The sequence below is a fragment of the Canis lupus genome, chromosome 4 (genome assembly GCF_048164855.1).
Source record: "Canis lupus baileyi chromosome 4, mCanLup2.hap1, whole genome shotgun sequence".
NCBI classification, from domain to species: domain Eukaryota; kingdom Metazoa; phylum Chordata; class Mammalia; order Carnivora; family Canidae; genus Canis; species Canis lupus.
Window position 1 is genome coordinate 58,858,705 of NC_132841.1, and position 14,937 is coordinate 58,873,641.

The 14,937-nt window shown below is 50.2% G+C and overlaps 1 protein-coding gene across 2 annotated transcripts in view; it reads left to right on the plus strand.

Moving 5' to 3' along the window:
• The first annotated feature begins 9,133 nt into the window (after positions 1–9,133).
• TNIP1 (TNFAIP3 interacting protein 1) overlaps positions 9,134–14,937 on the plus strand; it is a 49,307-nt gene continuing 43,503 nt past the window's right edge. Inside the window, exon 1 of one of the 2 annotated variants that reach the window (XM_072824458.1) lies at positions 9,134–9,371. The gene's annotated coding sequence lies outside the window, so the exon portion shown is untranslated. The remainder of the gene's footprint in view (positions 9,372–14,937) is intronic. The other variant, XM_072824461.1, reaches the window with a different exon arrangement.

Sequence of the window (14,937 nt, forward strand, 5' to 3'; positions counted from 1 at the left end):
TGGGGTTTCTAGAATTCCAAGAAACCAGGAATGAGAGTTCAAACGGAGTGCTTCACCAAGTACACTTAGTACAAGACTGTTCTAATTCCTCAATGTGCAGTTTTCACATTTCAGTTAAGGCGGATTGCAGTCTGGGATCGGCCTCAGTGGGAGGGAGACTCTCAGAGGGTGTGGGGTCGAGGCAGATGAGATTAGAAATGAGGGTTTGTATCCAAATACAGGGGCTGTCAGGATTTTCTCTTACCACGCAGGGGGCACCTTTGGAAGTTCTGGATGGGGAAGGTATACGTCTAGCCACGCACTTGAAAAAAACGTGTAAAGGGAGCATGGCCAGTTGGGAGGCTGTTGTAACAATCTCACTTAGGACCCAAGTGCCTGCAGAACAGATGACACTTTTTCCTTGGAGCTGCGGTAGAGGAGGGAGCAGCCGATGTTCCGAAGCTCAGGTACTCAGGCAGCTTATACTGACCGGATGCCTCCCCCAGGCCTGATGCTAAGGACGTAATGAGTTAGACTGTCGGGTCCTGATCTTCAAGAGCTGATGTGTGAGTGTCCCTGCCACCCAGCCTTCTCCAGAACACGGTGCTAAGTGACACCGGAGATGGCTTCTGTGGCCCCAGTTCAACAGAGAGAAGTGGCAGGGACTAAATTAAAACTAAAAGGAAAGAGAAAGCAGAAACCCAAACCACCACTGTCTCAAAGCGGGAGAAAAGGAGGATGGTGGTGATGTTCTACGTGTGGAAGGGGCCCTCGGGAAGTCTCACCTCCCTCTCCCACTTACAGATGACTCTGACAGACAACAGTCACAGAGGAAGCAGCTGGCCCCAGGGCACTTGGCATTTCCACAGGCAGACAGGGCTGGCACCTCGCAGTCCTGCCCACCTCAACCTTCTCCCCCAACCTGGCTTCTTGCCCCGGCCTGGGGCTTCTCCCTCAGACAGGGATAGCACCCCGCAGTCCTGTCCACCCCGACCTCCCCCAGCTTCCCTTCTTGCCCAAGTCTGGGGCTTCTGCCTCAGACAGGGATGGCACCCCGCAGTCCTGCCCACCCCAACCTTCTCCCCCAGCCTCCCTTCTTGCCCTGGCCCAGGGCTTCTCCCTCCGGCAGCCTCACCTCTGGCTCCTGACTTCCACTCCTGCATTCTCCCTTCAGGGTGAACCCTCCTCCCGATGCTCCAGCCTGGGACTTTGGGGCCACAAGGAAATGTTCCAGGTTGACTGGCTGGGAGAGGGTTGTGGGAACTGCTACAGCTGCATTTCCAGCTGTTGAGAGAGTAGCAGTAGGACTGCTGGCTGTTGGAAGCCCCCTAACATTTACTGTGCCCCGGGCTTTGTTGAGAGCAACCAGTAAGACCAGGAATCCTGTGGGAGTAGCTTATCCTCCACAGCTACTACTTTCTTAACAGCAGCACAGGGACAATCACCCTTATTCTCCTAATGACAAGGCCGAGGGACCAAGTGGTGAAGCAGACTGCCCGAAGGTACAGGTGACACATCATGGGGTGAGCTGGAAATGGTCTGAGAGCTCATCCAAACCAAGGCTCCTGTTTCATGAGTTTGAAAATTAACCATGGGATTGCTAAAGGCTAGATCCGGCATTAGTGCCTGGGTCTCCTGACCCCACTCTGCTATAGACATCTCCTCCTCCTCCTCCTCCTCTTCTTCTTGATTAACGGAAGCCAGATTGCACTGAGAACGTGAGGGAGAAGTGGCAAATTGCCCAACCCGAATTTCAGAACCCAAAAGCAGCAAATCGGTGTTTCTAGCCAGCCTCTCAGACCCCAGCTTTCCCCACGCAGATTTCCCCACTTTACAGCTGAGTTAGACAGGCAGGAAATTCTAGTTCCTAACTGAGCCTTCTACTCAGCAGTTAATCTATGGAGGCAGGCAGGCCGTCTGGAATGGGATCCTGGCCAACCACTTAGAAGTGGATAGGTCGCTTGTCCTCTCTATGCATTGATATCCTCATCTGAAAAATGGGAATCACATTCACAAGGTTTTCTGAAGATTAAATAGGGTGATGCATGTATGCCTCTGATCACACTATCTGGGACATAATGAGAATCCCGTAAATACCAACTCTTTGGTATTAATACATAGGCTGGATCCCATTTCCTAGAGGAGATGGACTCGGAGGGGGAGTCTCTTTCAACAACCTCTGATGACCACTGAGTCCCTACACTGTGTTCCTTACCCCTCAGGAGCTAAGTTGGGAAAGAAGACAATGAGAAAAATACAACCAAGGTACATAGCAAGGGGTACCTCAGGCAAAGGCCACATAACCAGAGAAGGACTGAAATGGGATCCTTGGAAAAGGGGCTTTTTGGAGACACCTCAAAGATGAGGAAAGAAGCTTTCAATAGTAAAGGATATTGAAGGAGGAAGGAGTTCCAGGCAGAGGCTCCAGTGGGAGCAAAAGCAAGGAGGTGGGAAGTGGAGGCGATGGGAAGTGCCCTTGGGGGCCTTGGACCCCACATGCAGTGTATGAGGACGCTGACTGGGAGGGTCACAGAGGCCAGGCTAGAGTGTGGACCTTACCCTCCAGGCCCCGGCCAGCCTCAAAGGTGCAAGGGATAAGAGCAGTGTGAGTAGAAATGTCCTTTAGAAAGACATCTCTGTGGCCAGCGTGGAGAAGGAAACTGGCTGGGAGACCATTGCATAAGCTTGCAGTGTTCCCCAGAAATGGAGGGATGAGGGTATGAGCCAGGGTAGAAAAAGCAGACATGGAGAAAAGAGAAGAAAGACTTGGGGGGTGTGAGAAACCAAGCAAGCCGCCCTATCTGCCGTGGGGAATTGGAAAGGGAGGCAGTTCTACAAAACCAGATGTCATTACCTGGGGACCCAAAGGCAGGAAGTGCTTTTAAAAGCCGAATGTGAGGCCAGAGGCTTCTGGTACCCACCTTTCAGGTAAGAATTAAAGAAGCCCTAAACCAGAGCCATCTGAGAATGAGCCCTTCCCCCGAGCCCAGCTGTTGTAGCAGTTTCCGGAACATGCATTTCCTTCTGTGGGATGGACTCACCCCTCCCTCCCAGCTACCACCATCTGCCTATTGTGCTGCCAACTGTAGTCAGAACTGCCTAGTGACTACTCCATTGGGATGGCCATGGACCTTGACCTGGAGATAGCCATGGGCAGGGACAGGAGGGCCTGATGGGTGAGCAGGGAAGGGGAGGAATGAACCTAGAGATCCCAAGCCTGTGCTGAGCTAGTAATTCTGTTCTCCCACACATCTTGTGTCCACTCAGAGCCCATAAATACTGTTTGTCACATACGCAGAATTCCAAATCACTGCCAGCCATACCCACGGGGACACACTATGTATATTTAGGATCAGAAGCACACTGCTGGTAACACACACACAGAAACGCACACTGTGGACCACGTGGGGCAAAATAAAATGATTGGACCCACAAATAGACTGCTCAGAAATACAGATACTGTCGTCCATCTACGTACTACTGGCCATACAGGAAACTTCACCCAAGTATCTAGACTTGCTCCTCACTCACTCACTGAGGGCGTGTATACACTCATACTTTTCTTGGCACACAGCCTTAGTGTATAGCACACAATTCCAGAAATCAGCGGCCTGCCTGCTCTAATGTGCATTCTTCAATAGGAGAACGAACAACCAGGCTCTATGGAGGGCAGACTTTGCCCCCAACTGCTCTGGCTTGAGCTCTGCTCCTACTTGCAGCCCTGCTCTGAGGAGGCGAGACCAGCTCCTCAGAAAACCAGGCTGTAAGTGGGGGATCAGCCTTAAAGGAACAAAATCCCCGAGGAAGTCCTCCTGGAATAGTGAGGCTCCACGTGAGTGAAATGTAAAGAGGCCAGAGGGAGAGATTTTCCTTCAAAAGCCCCCACTCCATTCTGTTCACTTTTCTAGAAGTGTTCCAGAAGCTGGCAGTGAAAGGGTTAACGGTGCCACTGCCAGACACCCCACCTAGGGTTTTGGGAAGCCTGAGTGCAGGGATTTGCCCAAGGGAAGTCAGGGTCACTACCTCTCCATTTTGCCTTTAGCTGTCCCCAGGATAAAACTCCCCAGGTGAGTGAGATGGAAACCCAAAATGAAACTGCTAGAGGTCTCTGACTCTAGCCTTGTTACTGTCACTCTGGTCAGCAGGCAGCAGCTCCAAATCCACCTTCATCACTGCTCTCCCAGGCCTGGTCTCCCCTTGGGTTGTACTGCATTCTCTTGGGCAAATGTACCTTCCCCTCACCGGACCTCAGGCTCCCAGTGGGCCTACTTAGGAGGCCAGTGCAGGGACAAAATGAGATGCAGCATACAAGGAGCCCGGCACGGCGCTCTGTTGTCAGGCTCCATCACTTGCCTTCCCCATTTCCCTGTCTCCCGATCGTATCTCCTCTGGGCTCTCTCCCATCCTGGGGTCCAGGTTAATCGCAGCGCATTATTTGCATAGACATGAGACCTCACCCCTGGGAAATTCCCCCTGGTGACCAGGCTTCCTTTCTGAGGTCAGGCCACATCATCAGACTCAGCTCCTTCCTCTCCAGCTTGCCCCAGCCTCCTGCTGGCTTTGACCCCTCTTATCTGGCAGGTGGAGATCCAGGCTCACAGATTTAGTCTCATTGTGTGACCTGGGGTGCTGTTCTAGAGAATGTGAGTGTAGACGTTGGGCTGGGGGCCTGGAGCAAAACCAGAAGCGGATACTTGAAGACTAGAGGAAAGGCAGCAGGCAGGAGGTGGTAGAGGAGACCAGTAGTGCTAACTCTGTCAGCAACTCCCCACCTGACATCGGCCCCATGCCTTGCCCTCCCCGGGCCTTAGTTTCCCTTTCTGTACAGCCAAGGGAGTGGTCAAGATAAACTCTAAGCTTTGTTCTAGATCGAATGAGCAAAAAAGCCACTTCCTTTAGCAGCACAGTCTTGCAACATTTGTCCTTGGATCTTCTTCCTTTGACAAGAAGCTTGCAACATACTGCCCTGTATCCATTTCATTTCCTTTCCTTGGAAAGCACAATTTTGCAAAATGCATTCCTGAATCCCATTTTTCAGATCCTGACAGAATTACATGTACATGCTCTCCTCATAGTGACTTGGTTTGAGGTTTAATTTTTCCTTTCATAGCCACTAGGTATAATGTCTTGTGACCCACAAAAAGTGGGATAGAGCTCTCTTCTCTCCAATTCGAAGATCTGGTGTCCTCTTGGTCTCTGATGCTGGTACTGAAAAGGCACTTTCCCTGGAACAAAAAGCAGGACAGTGAGGTCCTGGGACCACCTGCATCAGAACCAACTGTTAGAAAGGCAGCTTTGAGAGCAGGAGTCATGACTTTGAATCACCTGGGGAGCTTTTAAATGAAAACCCCAGGCCACACACCCCATCCTCGAAGATCCTGATATAATTAGCATGGGGTGGGGCCTGAGCCTCTATTTTAACAAAGTTCCTCAGGTGATTCTAACATGCAGCCAGGATTGAAAATCATTGATCTAAGGCCCCACCCAAGACTAAATGGATCAGATGACTCTGGCAGACGCTAAAATTGATGAACCCCTGACCTATGATATTCTTTATGAAATTATCTTAAAGGGCACTTTTTCTATGCCTACAGGTATTCCCAGGATTGTACGTGGGGAAAGAATTGACCCTTCTTCACAGATGAGGAAGGTGAGGGACAGAGAGGACTGCTCATGTCCCACAGAGTGTTAGTAATAGCACTGGGCCTGGCACCTAGTGGAAGCTTCTAGACTCAAAGCATTTTTGCAAAAGTCATGGATTTGATGCAAGGGTGACCCAAAGAAGTACTAGCACGCTAGGCACCTCCCACTGGTCCATGACAGTGAGTTCTTGGCTGCTTTAATAAGAGCAAATAATTCTCACTTTGGAGTTGCAAGACCCAGTTATTAAGCTTAGGCCCTCAAACTACGAAGTACTAAGATAACTGCTGAGAGCTTACTAAAAATGCTGCCTCTAGGGCCCTACCCCCCAGAAAGTATGATTTCTTAGGTCTGTGGTAGGATCCAGAAATCTGCCCAGAGCCCTGGACTAGGTCCCTATGGCATGAGGAATTCCTCCCCTTGGGGAGCATTCAACAGACTTGGTGATTCGGGAAACCCATGGAGTCATATCCATTCATTTGCTAAGTAAATATTGACTATTATTCGACTGGCCCAGTGCTGTTCCCATAATCTCAGTGAAACCAGAGAGGTCAGGGTGGGAGAGATGGGGTTGGGCAATTAGTTAACAAAGGAGTGGACCTGTGAGAGGTTCCCTGTGCATATCCAAATTTCGCCCATCTTTTGAGGTCCAGCGTGGATCTCATCTCCCCCAGGTGAGATCTGCAGACATGACCTGAGTTTGAGCTCCAGCTGTGTGCTATGTATTAGCTGTTGGCTTAAACCACTGTGAGCCTCAGTATCTTCATTCATAGGACAGTCGTACCAATCTCATAGGATTCTGATGAGGATATGCATGAAACAGTTTAAGGAGCCCTTAGTATCATGCCTAGTACATGTTAATCCTAAATATTAGCTATTAATGTTATTATTTCCTGACCATCTTGGCCTGCCCTGATTTCTCCTTTCTCTGCACTTTCAGACTTCCTTCCAGTGTCAAAATGGAAGGTCCCTTAGTGATCATCTAGTCTGATTCCTTCACATTACAGAAAGGGAAGCTGAGGACCAGAGAGGGGAAGGGACTTGCCCAGGCCACACAGCAGAGCCAGGACTCAAACTCAGCTCCTCTGATACATAGTCCAAGGGCCTCTTCCTCCTCGATGTCCATCCCACGGCCTGAATAAGGAAGGCAATTGCAGGGACTCCATGGCTGGAAGAAGAAGAGGTGAGAGAGAAGGTGGGAGAAGCTAATTGTGCTCAGCTTTTCAGTACAGAGAGCCCAGAGCTGATCTTCCCCCGGGATGTGCAAGACAGCCAACCCAGGGATCCCCAAGCATTCCTAACTGGAGATTCCAATTCATGTGGGTCCAGTGCCTTGAGCCTCCTCAGCCCTTCAAAGTCCTTCCACCGTTTAAGATGTCATGAGCAGGAACCAGTCCAAGCAAGGCTTTGTGAAATCACAGAGATCTGATGACTACTGTAGCCTGTGCAGCAAAAATATCACATTTAGAGGGAATATTGCAATCTGGGAACGTTAGGGCTGAATTACACACTATACTGATGAGGAATCTGAAACAAAGTTTCCTCAAGGAAGGGACATTCTTCAGTTCCACAGAAGGCTCTGGTTGACCCAGATGGCCTCCTAGGCCACCAGGAGGCTTCCCACAGGGAGCCAGGGACAAAATCTTTCTCCCTGAAATCGAGTCCTGCCACCATCCCCAGTGCCTGTTTCTGCCCCGTTGGGGACATGGCTGAGAGAGGCCCTGCAAGCTGCTGTTAAGAGGGCAGAGACAGAGCACCTGATGCAGTCAGCTGAGATGTATTTTTACTCCCTGCAGAGAAAAGGGTCTCTGTGCAGGGAAGTGTATCATCCTTTGCACCTGATCTAGCTCAAGGACTGGTGCTGCTGGTCCTATGGAACTCTCTGTGTTGATGGACATATCTGCACAGTCTGGTATGGTAGGCACTTGCCACACGTGGCTATTGGACATTTAAGAAGTGGCCAGTGTGACCAAGGGACCAAGTGCAGTGTGGGAAAGAGCACTGGACCAGGAGTCAGGAAGTCCCTTTGTTTACTCACTTGGAAAGGCACTTCCCCTGTCTGGCCTTCACTTCCTCATCTGTTGGGCCAGGAGGTCTCTCTAGCATTCCCCATGGAGTTCCAATCTGAAGGATGCAGAAGCAGCAGAGGATGGGATTCCGTGGACTCTCCCCATCTCTCACCTCCTATCCTCCACCTCCCAACTCCCTGCTCAACTGAGTATGGCCTCTTGTGACCTGGCCTTGCTTGTTTCTCCCGGCCCATCTCTCTTACTTCCCCCTTGCTTCAAACTCCAAGCTCCACTCAGAGTGAACAATTTTCAGTTCCCTGAATGTTTTCTCTCTTTGCATATTCTATTCCCTTTGCCAAGAACACTCTTCCTTGTGCTCTTACTTGGCTGCTTTCAGCTCTCAGCTGAAGTCTCAGGAAGACTTCCCAGATCCCCAGATCCTGACTAGATGCTCCCCTGACCAGGCCCTGGAGCTCCCCATGCTCCTCCTGTCATAACACATCTCTACCACACTTCATTATAATTACCTGTTAGCCTATAGCCCCAAGAGGAATGCTATGCAATAGAATTTTCTGTGATGATGGAAATGTTCTATACATGTAAAGCCTATGGTGATAGCCACACGTGGCCACTGAGCATTTGAAATATGGCTAGCATTACTGAGGAACTGAGTTATTAATTTATTTAATTTTAACTAATTTATTTTTAAATAGCCATGGGTGGCTTATGGCTACCATACTAGACAGGGCAGCCCCAGAGTCTGTGACCTCTGAGTGGACAGGAAGTGGGTCTGACTTGTCCATTCCTGTATCCTCAGTGGTCTATAAAGTTGCCGTTAAGAACAAAGAAATTCCAGAACCTGAAATGATCAAGAAAGGTCAGCTCATCAGCTCACACCAGCTCATCCAGAGCCAGCCCATCCCCTCCCCAAGCACCTTTGCTGTGGGTAATGAACTAAAATCTTATGTTTGTAACGTACTCAATAGTTTTGATGTCTGCAAATCACTCTGTTTTAATTACCACCATAGGACACAGGCCCAGCAGGACTCATTATTCCCTTTTTACAGCAGGGGGAATCACTGAAGCTCCAGAGGGGGAAGTGAGGCTCCAGAGAACCAGCTGGTTAGTGTAGAGCTGGGCTGCTTCTTGGTGGGTAGGTCACTAAGGCCCCCACTTGACACCAAATTGAGACCCAGCACAGAGGGAAGGGATGGGCTTTTCCTTCCCTGTGGAGAGTCCACAGACACTAAATGGAAACAGATGGATTAGGAATGGGGGGTGGAGAATGTGGGCTGGGCATCTGGCAGTTTCCTGAGGGCCCTGGGGGCTGGAATCCCCCACCTTTGGCAAAGGAGGAATTAGTGGTCTTTGGGAGAGCCTGGGGGTGGGGCAGGGTGGGCAGACCAGGTTGCTCCTGCCCCTTTCCCGTTCCAGCCACAGAATCATCGGGCTTCCAGCTCCTCCCCAGAACTCCCTCCCCTTCCCCGGAATGCTTGACAAGTGATAGTCTGGGAAGTGACAGGTGGAACTGACAAGGGCCCTGTGCTCTGCCAGGGGGCAGGATGGGGCCTCAGCTGGGCCTTGTGGGGCTGCCTGGCGGCTGGCTCCTCCATCTCGGGGAATTCCCCTCCTGCCTAAAAGTCAGCCCAGCCCAGCCCTCCTTCCTGCAGAAGCACAGTGAGCGCTGAGCCTTCGCAGGGTGGCAGCCCCCGCTGCACCCACCCTTGTCTTCTCCTGCCCCAGGTAAGTGCCTCAGCCCAATGGCAGGGGGAAGGGGGGGCAGGAAAGAGGTGAGGGCTCACTGCACAAGGGTGCCAGGGCCACCAGATCACCCCCCAGCTCTGCACCAAGAACCACCTGGCTTCCTACTTTCCTGCCAGCTGGCCTTGGCTGCTCCCTTGGGCCGGTTCCCTCTCCCCCCACCAGGGCTTGGGCTCTGGGCCTCTCTACCTCCTTGCCTGGCCTCATTCTCCTCTTGCCTCTCTCCCTCCATTTCTTATTTCCTCTTCCTGCCCTCCCCTTCTTGCCCCTTCCTCAGCCAGTGTTTTTCTTTCTAGTCGCTGCTAGTTTTTCCAAAGGGAAAGAAAAGTCTAGTTTTGTCTTATCCTTCCTTGAAGGGAAGGGATTTAGGTTCACCAGTGTGAATGTGGATTTGTGTTGATGTGAGAATGTGCGTCTGTCTATGTTTGTGGGCATGTGTCAGGTCTGTTGAGGCATACATGTGTATGTCCGTGTGAGTACAAGTTTGCAAGCACATCTGTGGGTTTGCCAGTGTGTCTGTGAGTGTCTGGGTCATTATGTGAATGCATGTGTCTGTGTGTGAATGTGAGTTTTTGAGGGTAGGTGTGTGCATGTTTATTGGGCACTTTAGTGGTCTACAGCTAGGTAGGAAGAGACCAGGTGGGAGTCTAGCTCTGCCTCCCTTGGGAACATGATGGAGGGCTGGGACCCTCCTCAGCGCCGGAGCAAATGGATCTAGGGAGGGCTGTCCCCACCTGCTTTCCTCCTAGGGCTGGCTGGACCCTTCTGTGGTTGAAGCTTTGATAGAGGGTCTGAGGCACTGGGAGTGGGTTGCCAGACAGTGGTAAGGTGGCCTCCTTGTTAATCAAAAGCGGTCCTGATTTTCCAGAGCTGGTCAGAGGCCCAGCCCAGGGAAGTCCCTGGCTAGGAGGGGCAAGGAGTAGAGAGACCAAGTCACTGTCACAGCAGCTTCTGGGCCAGAGAAGAATGGAGGGAGAAGTGGAGGGACCCTGGAAGAGGGAGTATGAGAAAGGACACGGGGTGAGGCTGTAGGAGGATTGCTCTCTGGGCCCTGTCAGGGCTTCCCAGGATTAGGAAATGCCTGTTTCCCGTGGGGCTGCCTCCCTCAGGGGCTGGGCTTGGTTGCCCGCTCCCCACTTCCAGGAGGATGACAAGGAGCAAGCTTGGATCCAAACTTAGATCTGGCTGGACAGCCTGATCTAAAGACAGGGAGGCCAGAGGGAGAGGAGGTGGACTAGGGGAAGCCTGGGGCTCCCGGGAACCGTGGGAGGTGCCTGGCCACATATGCTCTGAGGCCGGGAATTTCCCCCAGAGTCACTTGGCTCTTTCCTCTTCACCAGTGGCGTCCTAGAAACCCTAGTGAAGCTGGCAGGCCCAGGGCAGCAGCGGAAACAGCTGGGAGGGAGAAGAGGCAAACAGGAAAGACCCTGGAGAAAAAATCGGGAGAAATGCCTCCTAGGCCTGGTTCTTCTGAGAACACTTTGGGAGGTCTAGGGCAAGTTCCTCCATAGCTCTGGGCCCTGGGCTTTGCTGCCTTTAACTCATTCCAGGCCCTGTGGCACCTCATTCTTCCTCTCCACTCAGCATTGGACTCTGCCCTTCGAGTTACTGGTGAAGAAACAGGCAGAGAGGGAATATAAGATGTAAGGGCAGGGCTGTGGCCTGAACCCAGATCTCTATGACTCCAGAGCCCGTACCTTAACCCTTACATGGCATGCATATTCTTAAGGAGGGGCAAATTGTGAGTCTGATATGGTTTAATTTACCTTAAGGTGCCTAATGGACATGAAAACTTCTAGCTCAGAGCTGGCGATCCATCCCTCATGCAGTGATTGGGGAGGTAGAGAGAATTAAAAATGCTTCTGAGGCCAAGGGTGGGAAACAGGGACCATACATAGGTTCTGCTCACTTATTTATTTCTTATCAAAAAATATGATTACCTACTACAATTTCAGTCAACATCATGTGCTTGACATGCATTTCTCATTTAACTATCACTAAAATCTCTCTCTTGTGTGCACACATAATATCGAAAAGCACCTAGAATCCACCATGGGTTTTGTATTCCCCAGATTGCCTCAGGCTATGGAGATGGAAGACTGGATGGAAGGAAGGGACCCAGAGCTGGGATCTCTCTTTTCCTAATTCATTAGCTGCTCACCTTGAGTTTCATTCACCTTTAGCCAAGACCCTAACTCACAAATTCACCTAATAGAGTGAGGCTGAGCTTGTTGGCTTTAGAAGCTCCACTTCCCACCAGTGGGGTGTGTGGAGATAGCAATGCTCTAGGAGCAGGAGCTATGGGCTCTAGCCCTCAATACTAATCACAAACTCACTGTAAGACCTCCTGCAAGTCCCTACCCCTCTCTGGCCCTCGATGGCTTTATTCCTATGAGAGAAGGGCTGGGTCTGATCATTTCTAAACAAGGCTTTAAGGACAAGCATTTTGAGCTCTGTCTCACTGGCTGGCAAGACTGCATAAGCATAAGGCTTAAGAGGGGAAAGAATTTAGGACTTGTTGCTAATATAAGACCTTGGGCAAGTCATCTAATACCTCAAAGCCCCAGTTTCATCTGTGAAATGGGGATGACAGTGTTAATGACCTCAGGGTGGTTGGGAGATACCGTGTTATGTCAAAGTGCTGACCTAGCATACGGCAAATGCTCTGTAAATGTTACCTCTTAATGTTTTTTTTTTTTTTTTTTAAGATTTTATTCATTTATTCATGATAGTCACACAGAGAGAGAGAGACAGAGAGGCAGAGACACAGGCAGAAGGAGAAGCAGGCTCCATGCACCGGGAGCCCGACATGGGATTCGATCCCGGGTCTCCAGGATCGCGCCCTGGGCCAAAGGCAGGCGCCAAACCGCTGCGCCACCCAGGGATCCTTCTTAATGTTTTTAATATGCTGCCTCCATGCCTTTTTAGGCACTTGATTTAAAGTTCAGTCAGTTACAGGTGAATTTTTGGTATGTTTTCTATTTCCTCCAAATGTGGACGTAGGTCTATCTTTGGAGCATCTTTAGCGGAGGTGGCACCGAGGGAGGGAGTGGCGGAAAGGAGATAGGGAAGTTGCATGGTTTAAAACTAAAACAAAATAAAACAAAACATAGGCCTTTGATTCTTCTCCCAGGTGGGGCTTTATGCAGGTGCTTGTTGTCACTCTGGAAGAGCAAGAAGTTTCCAGCTGCCTGAGTCACTCAGCTCCTGGCTTGCACATCTTCTTCCAGATGCAGGGGTGGCAGGGGGTACCAGGCTAGGTGGCCTATTTCCCACCCTTTCAGGGTCTAGAGGCCTATAGAGGATGTGGATGGTGATATGGAACTTAGGGAGGGGGGCATTCCTGGGTTTACCAGTGAAGTTCTGTCAGGGGCCTGCGATCCATGTGTATACACCACTCTCATTTCTCAAATGCCTACTGTGTGCCAAGCTTTGGGCTTTACTTGCATTATCTCATTTATCCCCATGATCAGGGGTAAGATACAATTTTCTCCATTTTTCAGGGAGGAACTGAGGCTTAGGGAGACCACCCAGGTAGCAAGTGGTTGAGTAGGGGTTAGAACCCAATTAGCTAAATCCATAGCCTGTGTTCATAACGAGCATTGAGTTTCTGTAGGAAAAATCATGACACTGGAAAGACAACATGGTGCAGTGGAAAGAGCACATATGCCTGGAAACCAAGGTCCTGGGTTCCAACCGTGGTGGTATCATTCAATGTGTGTAGCCCTGAAGGAATCGTTTACTTTATTTAGGCCTCAGTTTACCTATATATCAAAGAGGGGAATAAGAACAATGGTCTGTCTCCATGGCTTCTAACATGCCAGGAAGTTCTGAATTCAAACTAAGACTTGAAAGGGGTGGGTGTGGTCATGACTTTGAAGAGCTAAGTTTCCTCATATGTTGTGTTAAGAAAAATTATCCCAAAATAGGGAATCAGGCAAAAAAAAAAAAAAAAAAAAAAGACTATGTGAACTTTTCATGTCATACCAGAGCACTGTCCAACAAGACCATCCAGGGGTCATCAGGGATGTTAAGGGGTGAAGCTATTTGCCTAACTTTCGAAGGTCAGACGTCTTACAAAAACAGCTGAAATAGTTGGGAAACAAAATGCAAATAGTTGGAGACGCTACATGTTTTTAAAATATATTTCAGTGTTCAGGAGAAGACTTCGGTTGAGCTTAGGAAGATAGCATTCCAGAGGAGGCAAATTGGGAACTGCTGACAAAGAGCAGAAAGAAAACCGATTTGGGGAGGCCTAATGGGTAAGAGTGATGCCTGGGAGCTGCCTGTGAACCAGCCCCAGTTTCTAATCCTTCCATACCCTCCCCCTTTGGGGACACTCAAAGGTGCTTTGCTTGGTCTTTGCATCCCCCCACCCCTTTAAAATCAGAGTATATGAGTACTTCTTTTCATAATTAAAACGAACCAGAATTAATATTGTTTTGAGAATTTGGTAACACTTTTGAAGTAACTCAAGGAATCCCAGAATTTGAGGACACCTTTGAAGCAACTGAAGTCACAAAGTCTGAGGAGAATCCTGGGGTTAGATTTCTACCTGGGTAGCGGTGAATGTGTGTCTTTTCAGTCACAGTTGATTGTGAGATCTCTCCAAAAATGAGGGCCTGGAGGAATGAGCTCTCAAAATCTATTCTGAGCATGAGGACCTGTCAATGACTAAGGTTTTATCAGCTCTGGGGAAGTGAATCTTTGGCAATAGGTTTTTCATAAAGCTCTATTTACCCCCATTTAAAGAGCTGTCCCTTATCTCCAGTACAGGTCCTTCTACTTTTTGAAATTAAAACTCTCTTTAAAAAAAAAAATGACGGGCTTAAAAAGAGACCAGAGAAAGCGTTCCTCACGGTTAAACCAAGCTGCTCCTTAAGGGTCTGGGAAATCCCACAACTCTTCGGATGATCTGGCTCACAAATATGCCGACAGGGTGGGAGGCCGCCTCTGGATTTGCCCACTTGCGGGTTTGAATCTTGGTTCCGCCACTTACTGTCCACTAACCTCTCGGGCCTGTTAGATTTATTTACGGTAAACAAGGGGACAAACCCATTTCACTAGGATGGCCCAGTGAAAGACATAATGTAATGCCTGCAAAATGCTTGCAGGGTCTGGGGGGGGCAGTAAGTATGCACAAAAAGCTCTTTAGGGAGGGGATCCCTGGGTGGCTCGGCGGCTTAGCGCCTGCCTTTGACCCCAGGACCGAGTCCAGCGTCGGGCTCCCTGCAGGGAGCCTGCTTCTCCCTCTGCCTGTGTCTCTGCCTCTCTCTCTCTCTCTCTCTCTCTCTCTCTATCATGAATAAATAAATAAATAAATCTTAAAAAAAAAAAGTTCTTTAGGGATTCCCTGCAGCACGACTTCCTGGGAGCTGTGCGGAGTTGCCCGGGAGAGCCCTGGGCCGGCGCTGCGGCTCAGCTCCCGACGTTCACGTGCCCCAGGGCAAGGCTCCCCGGGCGGCGAGGAAGGGAGGGGGTCTCGGCGGCTCGCTCCGCTCTGCAATTCCGGCCGCGTGGCGGGCTCCGGGCTTCCGCGGGAGCGCGG